Source organism: Saccostrea cucullata, unplaced genomic scaffold, assembly GCF_032062105.1.
Source record: "Saccostrea cucullata isolate Sc308-1 unplaced genomic scaffold, CSIRO_AGI_Scuc_v1 ctg322, whole genome shotgun sequence".
NCBI lineage: Eukaryota > Metazoa > Mollusca > Bivalvia > Ostreida > Ostreidae > Saccostrea > Saccostrea cuccullata.
Window position 1 is genome coordinate 41,608 of NW_026926684.1, and position 13,022 is coordinate 54,629.

Genomic DNA, 13,022 nt, shown 5'->3' on the forward strand with positions numbered 1-13,022 from the left:
ATGTCTACCCTTCTAGTAGCTGTTCCAGATAAAATTATAAAACCAAAAAAAAAAAAAAACAAAAAAACCAATGTTTAAGATTTTCAAATAACTTTCTACAAATATTACTTAAGACTGCATTGAATATTGATATATTCATAGTATGAAAAAAAGAAATTATAAATAATTGAAAATACTTTATAATTCTTTTAATATAACAGATGTTCAAAGAGGGAGGTAATCCAATTTAAAATATAAGACTGTAATTTCAAAGAAAGATAATCATTTTTAAGGAAGATAACTCTAAAAAATCAATAAACCTTATAGTCTTGTTCAAAAATTTGTGTAGCTGTGATCCAACTGTGTACTGTCTGAAAATGAAATAAATACTTATATTAAGGAATAAATATTCTTATGTTACATATTTATAATGAAATATTAAGAAAATTTTGATCCCAGCAATAAAAGAAACCCTCACCAAAAATAAGCAGTGTATTAATGCAGGAATTGTAAAATGAACTTACTGAGGATAAACAAATTTCCGTCCTTCAAATCTGTCTGAAATTCCTGTTCTGTTAATTCGTAAACATCATCGTCCTTCTGACAACCATCCAGCCAATACTGCACCTGTTGTAATATATATTTGTGTAAGTCAGTTATGTACTTCATGAGAAAAAAATATTTTAAAATCTACTTTACTTAAAGACACAGACATGTAACACAAACTAAGACATTACAAATACATGTACAAGACATACATCTATAGTTATAGAGTTTACTTGAAGATTAAATGCTTTAACTTATATATTTAAAGCAAACTATATCGCTCAAATTTTAACAACCTCACACCACTGGAAAGTTATACTTCATTGTAATGAACTGTGATACGTTTGAAAGGAATACTTCGAAATAGAAATAAATTTTGCTTATCTGAAGTTTGAAACAATACAAGAATAGAAATGTGTTGCTTATTTTCAACTTTAATTTGTATACACAAAATGATTTTTAAATTTACTTCTCAAATAAAGTGTTCCAAATGTTTCAGTACTGTTTATCACTCCATACAACTTTTTAAACACCTTCAATAAGTTAAAAGTACTTTAGAGAAAACAATGTAGATGATAAGTAGAAAAGTATATTATAATCTGCCATATTTAAAAAAAAAATTGTTTGCTTGCTTCTCAAGACCAACTGATTAAAAACTGTACATTGATTTTTTTCTTTTTATTTCTCTCATCAATTTAAAAGCAAACATTTGTTTAAATATGGCCCTAGTAGTCAGTAATGCAGGCATACTAAAATTCATTAACACAAAGTCTCGCAATGTTTACAAAGTCAAGTCAAATTAAAAATGATATTTAACATATGCCTTCTTCTTCTTAAATCAATGTTGAATCAAGTAGAATTATCGCATGTGAAATAAAGCAAAGGTCTGGGTACCCTATTTTTATCTTTGGAGTGTACTTACCGGCAGATAATTGTATTGATACATATATTGAAGAGCTAATAATGCTAGATAACATGTGTACATATTATTCAAATTTTGGTCATGTTATAATTGCCGGCGATTTTAATGCAAGCTGTATAGTAAAAGATTATGGAAAATCAAATGTACTTAAGTCAAAGGAATTAGTCAATTTTATAGAGTCAAACCGGTTATTTAACCCATATAATAGTTTTAAAGCAACAGAACCTAATTCCCAATACACTTTTATTGGAAATAATACCATGCTTGACTACATATTCCTGGATGAAAGCTTTACAGATCAAGGGAAAACATTTAAAATTTTTAATGAGGGTGAAATTTCGAGTACATCAGACCATCTACCAGTGTATGTTGAGATAAAAGTGAATGAAAATCTCCATATTTTGTCACCTATCAATAAACAACTTCCAGCATGGCATAGGGCATCAACCGAAGAGATCGCATCGTATGAGAATGTAGTTAATCATGAAATAGCCACTACCGACATTGCATCAAAGATTCAAACATCTGAAGAAATAGAGTCTGTGTATAACCATGTTACATCTATTATGACTAAAGCAGCACAAAAGACAATACCAATTTCTAAATATAACAATCACACAAAACCCTACTGGACACCTGATGTCAAGAGCGCACATCAAAACGAACGTCATATGAGAAAATTATGGATGAATGATGGAAAACCACGAGGAATAGAATATTCATCCTACAGTAATTACAAAAAAGCTAAGCGTGAATTTAGAAATACTCTGGACAACGCGTACGAAATGTATATTGATGGTGTAAATAAAGATATAGATGACGCAGCAGGATGTGACGTACGACTATTTTGGCTCTTACTTAAACAACAGAGACCAAAGAAAGATAAGATATATCCAGAAATTAGACATAAAAACAAAGTAGGAAACTCTCAGGATGGTGTTGCAGAAGTTTTCGCTAAATACTTTGAAGAAATTTATCAACAGCATAATGACAATCATTTTGATGAAATCTTCTTTAAAAATACACAAGAAGAATATAAGCAAATAAAAGCGATTATTTCCAATGCTACTTTACCAGGAGGTCCTATATTGCGTTCTGAAGTCTTAGACACCGTTGTATCCTTGAAAAACAGAAAAGCCCCTGGGGTAGACCAAATACAAGCAGAGCATATTAAACACTGTGGGGAGAAAATGATACAAGTTTTTTGCAACATATTTAACGCAATCCTAGAGGTTAAATACGTTCCGTCATTGTGGAAGAAAAGTATTATTGTCCCTATACATAAAAGTAATAACAAACCAAAAGCAGACCCTAATAGTTATAGACCAGTATCGCTTTTATGTACAATTTTTAAAGTGTTTGAAAAAATCATTCATGATCGAATACAATCATTGATTTTGTGTCATGAGCATTTTCCTAATGCTCATCAGCAAGGGTACCAAAAAAGTTTAAGCTGTACTACAGCATCATTTGTATTACAAGAGACCATATACTACAATATAGAAAACAAAAGCAATGTATATTCGGCATTTTTAGACAGTACCAAAGCTTTTGACTCCGTGTGGAGACAAGGTTTGATGGTTAAGTTGAATAAATTGGGGATTATTGGCAAATTATGGTCTATCATTGATGATTGTCATATAGATACACACAGTGCTATTGTTGTTAATGGATGCATGTCAAAATGGTTTAATGTTGAACAAGGTGTACGACAAGGGGGAGTTTTATCAGGCTTTTTGTATTCAGTTTTTATCAATGACTTGCTCATTGAACTTAATAATGCTAGTAAAAATATGGGTATTTTAAACACCAAAATTTCAAACCCAACCCTTGCAGATGACATAGCTTTGTTAAGTTTGACTCCAGCAGGTCTCAAAATGTTACTTAATGTTGCCTATGAGTACTCATGTAAATGGCGTTTTAATTTTAGTGCTGAAAAATCAAATGTTGTAATAGTTAGAGACAATAACAAAAAAGTATTTAGTAATTACGCTTGGCATGTTGGTGACAAGGTCATACCAATTTCGACAAATTACATCCATCTTGGCGTACAACAGACATCAAACCTTCGAGCTTTACCGAACACAATCCGCTCATGTGAAAAAGGAAGGAAATCATACTTTGGAATAAAAGCAAATATGCTTAAGAAGCCTCATCCCAGAACGTTAGTTAGTATTTATAGGAAAGTCGTATTACCTTCAGTATTATTTGGCTGCGAGTTATGGAACAACTTAAAAACAAAAGATTTAAACATTCTGAATAGATTTCAACATTTTATTGTCGAAGACATACAAAATTTCCACAAATCAACAAGGACGGCTGTTTGCGAAAGTATGCTCGGATTACAACCAATACAAGCTGAAATTGATAAAAGAAAATTATATTTCTTCGGAAAGCTCTGCTGCATGGATAGTAATCTCCTTCCGAAACAAGTCTTTACTTTACGAATGTTCGAGTATCTTAACCATAACCAGACATCAAAATTCGGTTTTGTCAAAGATCTTATCCATATTATCCAGAAATACTCCTTAGAAAGATTTCTTCATACATACATAAGTAATACCAGTTTTCCGTCCAAAAATATTTGGAAGAATATCGTAAAACAAGCAGTTAATTCTCACTACAATTCTTCACGGAAAGAAGTAATTTACTCCGATCCAGATTTCACGGACAAGTTTCTCCATACATCTGTGCATTTGGCTTCACTCTGGACATATCCGCTTTCAACAAAAGAAATGCAAGTGGTTAAGTTCATTGCAAATCTATGGACTCTTGTACCAAAAAAGGACATATACGAGTGCATAATCTGCTCGAATCCCTTTACAAACAGTTTCCAACATGCCATAGCGTCGTGTTCTATAACATCTCATGAAAGATCTGAATTTATGTTTGAATTATCAGACGAATACAACAATGTTTACACAGATTTTGTTAGTTTAAATGAGTACGATTTTTACTTATCTGTTCTTAGGGGTACCCATGACCAAGTATTAGACAAAAAGAAGTTTATGTTAAAATGTTTTTCATTTATAGTTTCTAGTATAGCCATTTACAACGACAATGTGTATGAAACACAAACATGAGGTTGTTCTTTTTATGTTTTCATACAGCGTATACAAACAAACTGTATATACTTGTTCTATACATATATATTTATTTGTTTTACTTCTCATTGACGTATATATGTTGTAATTGATGTGTTGTAATTCAAATCTCCAAATGGAGGAAATAAAGAACGAACGAAAATGAAGAAAAACTAAAATATAACTTAACCCTGTAAACAAAATACACATCTTATATAGGTTTGGGGATGTGGAATTGTTACAGTGATTTACAAAATGTTCATTGTGTGATTTACCTACATGCAAACACACTATACCACTTTAAAATGAGTTTAGTGTAAACTTCATATTAAAATGCTAAATACTGAAGTAATCAAAAATTACTTTGAATATTCCATTCTCATAAGCAAGGATTTCCCCATTCCATTCAATATTCTCGTATTCGTTGTTTGTCCAAACATGTATGATTTTTTTTCCCACTAGAGAAGATGGAACCACTAAGTTTTTCTGTTGGGTACTTTCCCTTTTGAGTTTTATAATACTCTTCAAGTTTTCAATTAATATTTCTAGACTAAAGACTTTTCCTTTCTCTGAAAATTTAGTTAAACCTTTATGTTCTTTTTGAAGGGAAAATATTGTTTTATATAGATTTAATTGCTTTTTTACTGCTGAGATTTTTTCCGTCTTCTTCTTTATCTTTTCCAAGGTTATGTCAACCTTACTTTCACAGTCCCACAATCCATCATCCGAAATCGACTCCACTGCTTCATTAACTTTTCTTTCCTTCCTCTCTTTCATTGCTTTAACACTGTCTTGTCGTTCTTTTATAATTTTCAAGTGATTTTGAAACAATAATTTTTATTCTAACTTATTCTTTGACAACACTTCTCTTCCTTCCTTCCTTACGTTACTTAAAAGTTCTTTCTTTTCTGGCGTTGTTTTTCCCTTCAACCATTCACTTGTCTTATTGTCACAGAATAAAATGTGTTTCTCAATGCTAAAAACACTAGATGTTGGTGTGTCTACCATTTTTTTGGTCTAATCTACCCATTAGCCTTTCTACGGAAATATTGTTTGTGGCACAACTTTCACACTTATTTACAACATCTTCAGATGGATTAAAAAATTTTCCAGTTTCTTGTATAAAAGGACTAAACAGTCCCAATGATTTGGTTTTTAAAGATACACAAAACTTTTTTAAAATTGTACATGTTACATCATTATAAAAATCATCATATAAAACATCCTCAATTTCATCAGTGGGTAAAAAAGGACCATAAAACAGAGAATTTTTTCTTGATAAAAGTAAAATAGGTTCTTGTATACAAAGATCTAAAAATTCCACAACTCTTCTGTACACCTTACCCATGGACAAAGCAGTGGGTAGCTCTTCTGCCTTGGACCAATAAGGTTCAGTAAATGAATTGCATATAATACCAAGTGCTCTTAAAATACATAAAATATGATTGTTTTGTAAGCCACACACGATAAAATCAGTACAAGTATTCAAAGAACTTTTTGTGGATAACAAATACTGTAAAATATGCTTTCTCATACAAAAAATTCCTACAGCATTATAAAACAAAACATTAAATCTATTCCCTTTGACTTTCACCACAGGTACTTTGTCAAATCTTGTTCTTTTACATAGGTTGCTGTTAAAAAAGGATCACCTGTTCCATCTTTAAAAAAGAGTTTTGATACACATGAAATGAGATAAAAGGTGTAAGATTCCTTACTTCTACAAGATACATTGTTAAAAGAAACATTTACATCTTTTTCAAAATTTAAAACTTCTTTCAAACACTGATCTGAAAACTGTAAAAGAGCATGTACAGAGCATTTAAAAGAATAAAAGTCCTTGTCACAATTAAAATCATCCCTGCATTTGTTCATTAAAATACTATTAACTTTCTCTTCTGTAACACTACGGTCAGTCATAAAACTGGAAATCTTATTTGAAATGTCACAAGACTGACCATCAGTTATTTCATTTAAAATATTTAAAGTAGCTTGGACGTAAGTGTCAGCCTTGCCGTCACTTACTTCCTTTAAACCAGCAGTAAAAATATTATCATTTGTGGCTATTTTCACACCATAAAAATGTCTTCCTTTTTTGTGGTAGCATCTCTATGCATAGTTAAATTTTCATTATTTAAAAAATTTTCTTTTAACTGTTTTTACATAAAATACCCATTTCATTGCTAAAAATTGCATTAGTACTCTTAGATGGTAGTTCTTTTACTTTAAAATTCACTAAAGATAAAACAGCATTAACTACTGTTTCAACATGTTCGATACCAATGTTATGCGATCTAAAAAAATATATAAGTTCCCTAATCCTATGATCAAATGGTCTACCTCTAGTATTTTCCCTAAAATCCAAAACTTTAACTGTGTCACACCCTTCCTGTTCTTCCTCTTTTTCACAACGTAAAATATCAAGTTCTTTTTGTAAATAATTTAAAATACCATTTAACGAGTTGCACTGAACACTTTTGTCTCTCAGTATTTTATCTACCGGTACACATACTTTTTTGTCTTTTTTTCTGTCTATCTTCTCTTCTTTTTTTCATTTTCCTTGATACATGTGATTTTGATCGCAGATTTTTAATAATTCTGTCTTTCCTTTGTATGGCTTGTTCATATCTCCTACTTTTAATTTTCTTTAGCTGATCTTTCAAAAGCAACACTTTCTTTTGTAATTGAATAATCTGAATACTCTGGTCTATTGGTGGTGGTGGTGGTCGTGGAGGTGGCAGTGAGGGTGGTTCAGCTTTAGTTGTCACTTTCACTGGTACACTAAATGCACTTCTCAAAAAGTGTTCACATTCACATTTTTTTTCCCTTTAAGCTGTTGAATCTTTGCTTTAGTTCTTTTAATTTTAACATAAATTGATTTCTTGTCAATTTCTTCCCGACTTTTACCAACAACTCTGCATATATCACTCTGAATTGAATTGATGTTTCCTTTGCATCTTTCATATATTTCGACCACTAATTTGTTGGTTAGGTACATTTTGGTTATGATAAGTTAGTTTTAACAAATATATTTACCCTATATACACATATACTATGTTGGCTGTTTTGAAAGAAATGATGATATTGCATGTTAGTAAAACAAGACAAACACTAGACGATACACACACATCACACACATATATAATTCATACTGATAGTGTCGCCTGCATTGGTATTATATTTTTTTTTTCAGACTGACAGATGGACAAGTGCCATAATAAGTGATCCCTCTGTATTATTTAATAAAAACATACCTTAAAAGTTCAACTGAATAAATCTTTTTTTTTCTTTTTTCTTTTCTTTTCTTTTTTTATTGGCTTTAGGAAAAATCCTCAATAAAGAAAAACCAAAGATGAATCTGAAAATAAATTTCATGATATATATTAAATTATTTATTATTAAAAAAAAACAATTGTCATTAATAATTTCAAAGAATTGTAATAAAATCTTAAATTTTTTATGTGGCAAATTTTATGTGTTCTTCTAAATGTTGTAAAGAAATTACCTTCGAGTTTTCCAACAAAGGGTATGTACAGGAATAAATAAACAAGTGAAAGAATATTTACACACAGTCTCTGGCTAGGTAATCAGTGAAATCTGGAAGAAAAAAATGCTTATTGTTGCAAATAATTGTATGTAAGCAATGACATTTAATGAAATTCTATTTACCTTGATTATCCAGCAAAGTCTATTTACACCTCATAAAGCATCCCAATATAACAGGTGAATTTTATCTGCAAAAAGATATAACACTTTTTTCATATGATATATTGAAAAAGACTATGATGTAAGGGAGGTAACTCAACTATTAGAACGGTTGAAAGTATTGGGAGGCATAAAATGAATTGAATAAATTTAACTCTAACTTGATTTTTCGTAAATATATATTTTTATATCTTAAATTTACATATATCAATTAATTATTGAAGGAAACTATGAGTGTGTCCTCATGTTGCCATTGTAATATCAATTTTCCATGTCACATTACTGAGGAATTAAAATCTTTAAAAAATCAGAAAGAACAACCCATAGCTTCCAAAATTTCAGTAATCGTACATATTGTAGCAGTATGTCTACCACTTACGAAAAGGAGTGAAACTTGAGCGTACTCCATCAGTATCCTCCAAAAAAAAAAAATTTATTCATATTTTCATTGCGCCCGTGTACATAATAAAATACCAATATTCGTGCTTTACGTGATTTTCCAAAAATAAAACACTGTCTGAAAGATGATTTTTACTCAAAACTAACCAACATTACTTTATTTTTGTAATGTCAAGGTCCTATCTTATTTTATATAATTAATAACAAAAAATACTTACTTACTCCGAGCCATAAGAAGTCAACATGGCCGACTCCGAACAAGTTCTGCAATAGATTAGAGTTATCGTTCTTGGCAAAGATGGCGTTATCTGGAAAGGCTACTTCTAGCTTTTTCGGTAGATTATGACAATCAGCGTCATAAGGTGCTTGATATTATTATGTAATCTATTTAAAACCCATAGTCTCGATAATGTTTAACTACTACAATTAGAACGCACGAGTTATCGCCCTTGCTCTAGTATTAAATGTATTTATTAAAATATGGTGATAAATGCGATAAGTTTGAAATATCCATTCTATGCAAATAGACCAATGGCCAAGTTGTGGCTCGATGTAAACAATGTCTTTGAAAACTGGTATGTATATGAATAACAATAAAATGTGACAAAATTGTTAGACCCTAGTCCCAAAAGCCAGACTGGTGTCGCTTGGCATTATTTTGTAGTTTCATGTAATATAATATGCCAACACCTGCTCTTAGGACATTGTTTAATACCTAAAAAAACATAAATTTAATAAAATTCGGGATTTTATTTTGCGAAAAACACTGGGACCAAACTTTTATAGCTTACGTTCACTCATCCTTTAAAAAAAACCTGAGAATAATTTCTCAGAACAAAGATGTAGCTAGGATTTCGGTATCCATATTTCATACCTTCTGCTTTGCAAATAAAAAAAGTGAGGATAACGGACTAATTATTATATTTTGAATATGTTTGACATTTTCATAAGAACCCTATATATTTTTAAATTCTTGATGCTATCACTTATTTTTTAACAAGATCTAGATTTAAAGGATTTTAATACTTGAAAGAGTTACATTGATTAAGATGACTTGAAGTGCTCAATTTCCGAAAGATTTCATTCCTAATTACCAACTATGTGTCACGTGATATGTGTCAATTACTTCGAAGAATCGTGCTTCATTCTGTTTTCAAGCCACTCAGAAGACATATATTTAAGGAATTTCTTCATATTTAAGCATTGCAGTGTCCAAAGTCTTTTAGGAGGTAAGCCTTTTACAAAATTATTATTTAAATCACATTAACTCCTCAACTTTCCGCCAAGGCAAATTCATTTTATTTTTACCGTTTCAATTTGTTTGAAGTGGTCAGTGGAAATTTTCAAAACTAATTCATTTATCGAAGAATAAGCACGTGAGCTTTTTTGTCAAACGTATATTAAATTATGTTCCCTCCAAACATTCATTTCTAGATCAATCGATAATGCATTGGAAACCTCTTCTGGTTGTTTTGTTGATCTTCATTATAAATGAAGGTAAGAAGATTTTTTTCAATCAAGCAAATTAAAAAGACCAGTAATTTAGATCCGGAAAAGGCAAAAATAAAACATTTGAAATTCTTAAATTTTCATACCTTTAATATATTTTTTATAAACCATGTTTTACTTTTGTGTTTTTGTACATTGTATCCTAAGGTACGCACTGCTTCGTTGTTAATTTAAGATATTCTGCATATTAAGCAAAATAATATAAGTCGAGAAATTAAGTCCTAGACATAATAAGAAAGTAAAACGTTTAAAACACATTTACTATATCTTAATAAAATGCGTTTTATGACCAATGTCATATCTTTATACATTGATTGTAGAATTATGGAATTTTTAAATTAATAAACCAAATTTGATATATTCAGCATTGGCTTGAAATTTTGTTTACTTTTTTTCGTTAATTTTATCATTTTTTCCCCTTTTTTAAAATACACTTTAACCAATATGGAAAAAATGTTTTCTATTAAGAAGCACGTTAATTAAAACAAGTCGAATTAAATACGGAAAAATATCTCGAACTGTAAATTTTTCATTCATTCGTATATTAATGAAATTTATTTTACTTAATAATGCTCGGTATTAGTTTTGGACTATGTGTGAAATTAATTAACACTCGTACTTTATTGCTGTTAAGTATATAATTTTAGACACATGGAGGTATATTTAAAGTTCATGATTTTTTTTATCGAAGGTAACATGCGAATATCTTGACCTTTATAAGCAAGATCAGTTTGATATGTGCCTTAAGCTCACGTAAATAAAAGTCAGAAACGGAGATGTATGTTCAATTCCTTTAAAAAACTTCTTAATTCAATTATTTTGTTTTCTTAATTGGCTAAACCTTTTTAACGGTTGTTTCAATATTAAATCTTTATTAAACATCCCAATATTAAAAGGACAAACTTAACTTCAACCTTCTTTTCATTGCTTTGCTTTAATTGTAATATTTCGTGAATACTTTTACTCTATTTTATTTTCAAGGTGCAACAATCTCAGAATACCAACCTCGACCTAGAATCTTCCCATGTGCGCCACTGATAAGTTGCCATACGATTGAAAGGTGAAGTATAATTTATAATCAAAAATGTCTTTATAATATTTGATTTGTAGATAAAACATGAATTTATTTTTTAAATAATATTTTACATTTGTTTTGCTACTAAGCGTCGACAGATGCAGAAGAGGATTCCGAAGATTGGAACCATGTTTATTTCTTTTTTTTTACCAAGTGGGGGAGAAGAATTGGGTGGGGGGAGTTATTATTGAGTTAATGGTAGCAAGGGCGGATAATTGATATTTTCTGGAATATATATTGTTTTACTGTCCATTTTTAATACAAAGGCAATTCAACACACCTCGATCAACCGCAGTCTCTTCTCATATTACAGATTTAAATAGATAGAGTCTCATGCATTTATTTTCCTTCTTTTACCTTACTATCCTTCTCTTAACTTTTTTATTTGTAGATGAATGCTAGAAAAAAAAACGTTCTATATATTTCAGTATACGAAGAAATTGTGTGATGTTGTTATCAGATTCCGATTCTTCGCATTTTTGATTGCATTTCGAAGAAACTACACAAAATACTGCATTTAAGGGATTAAGCATCAGTAAATTAATTCTTTGTTTTTTTTCGTGTACTTACTGGTAGATATAAGAAAAATCAAATTTAAAAAAAGAAGTTTGTTTTATGTCAACCATTTTTTTGGGCTTACATTACATCTTTAAAAAAATGCAAAGATGTATAGCATATAACTCTCATTCAAGTGTAATCTGAATCATAACGTTTGAAAATGTGATTGTTGATAACAAAAACATTTTAAATAAAAAAATTATTAAATACTCATATTTGCAGGACTGATGAAAGAGGAATGCAGACCCTCTGGGGAATTCTACATAGATCAAGAAATGGACAGATACCACATCGGAGCGTTCCTCAAATTTGATCCGTCTAGATACATGTACATATGAGGACTAGAAATTTTACATGCTTAGGAATTAAACATATAAGAAAGATTCAACATTTTTGTATGTTGTTTAATGTCCCTTTCGAGAATTTTTCACTCATATTGCCTTGAGACGCCACCACGTGCCGGTAGAGAGTTGCAGATTTTGTACTATGCTCGGCACTTTAGGGCCATTGAGGAGGGTTGGATTTTATCGTGCAAGCACCTACTGCGACCCGGGACCTCGGTTTATACGGTCTCATCCCTGCGATGTAAGGATCAGCTCTTTACTTCGCGACTCAAGAGCAGACGCTCCAACCACTGCACCACACGGGCGACCATTTAAAAAGAAGATGACAACGAAGTGTATAGAAAAATGTATGAATTCTAAACATATTTATTTCTAATGTGCTTAGAAATTAAACTTAATTTTCTAAACACATTTTCTTAAAATCTTCTCAAATTATCTGCATTATATTACGTCCTAAATTTTGCAAAAGCATTTCATACAAAAATAAAATAATACATATCTTATGTGAAGACGGTACGGTTTAAGCAATATTGTGCCCTAAAATTTTTATTGCTCTTAAAAGTTATGAAATTGGCTTTAACAATAGTTGAGTAGATGAATATTATAGATCATTAAAGAATATGGCATAAAGAAGAGCATTTCCTGAAAATATGACGTCATTAATTTGGTACATTTTTAAGCTTTATGCAGAAAAACTTCAAAATGACTCATTCTAATGCTAATTTTCCTTTAGAAAATAGTGTCTGCCACCGTTGCCCGCTTTAATTTTTTAATATATTATGCAAACAGGTATGGAAAATCACATATTTCAAAATTTTCCCGGGCGACAGTGGCAGAGTATGTTTTCTGAAAGAAAATTCCACTGAAAATTGAGGTCTTCTGCAACTTTTTCAGAAAATACG

The 13,022-nt window shown here is 30.5% G+C and overlaps 3 long non-coding RNA genes across 3 annotated transcripts; 1 reads left to right on the forward strand and 2 right to left on the reverse strand.

The window, feature by feature from the left end:
- Window positions 1-211: 211 nt before the first annotated feature.
- On the reverse strand, window positions 212-7,867 carry LOC134272396 (uncharacterized). The gene is made up of 3 exons (XR_009993184.1): window positions 7,785-7,867; window positions 504-606; window positions 212-350 (listed from the first exon to the last, which is right to left on the reverse strand). It is a non-coding gene; the product is annotated as an uncharacterized LOC134272396 (long non-coding RNA).
- Window positions 7,868-8,065: 198 nt separating this feature from the next.
- LOC134272395 (uncharacterized) lies at window positions 8,066-8,911 on the reverse strand. Its single transcript, XR_009993183.1, has 3 exons — window positions 8,853-8,911; window positions 8,200-8,264; window positions 8,066-8,127 (listed from the first exon to the last, which is right to left on the reverse strand). It is a non-coding gene; the product is annotated as an uncharacterized LOC134272395 (long non-coding RNA).
- An 880-nt stretch (window positions 8,912-9,791) lies between these two features.
- Window positions 9,792-12,164, forward strand: LOC134272397 (uncharacterized). The gene is made up of 4 exons (XR_009993185.1): window positions 9,792-9,863; window positions 10,069-10,131; window positions 11,125-11,203; window positions 11,999-12,164. It is a non-coding gene; the product is annotated as an uncharacterized LOC134272397 (long non-coding RNA).
- Window positions 12,165-13,022: the final 858 nt, after the last annotated feature.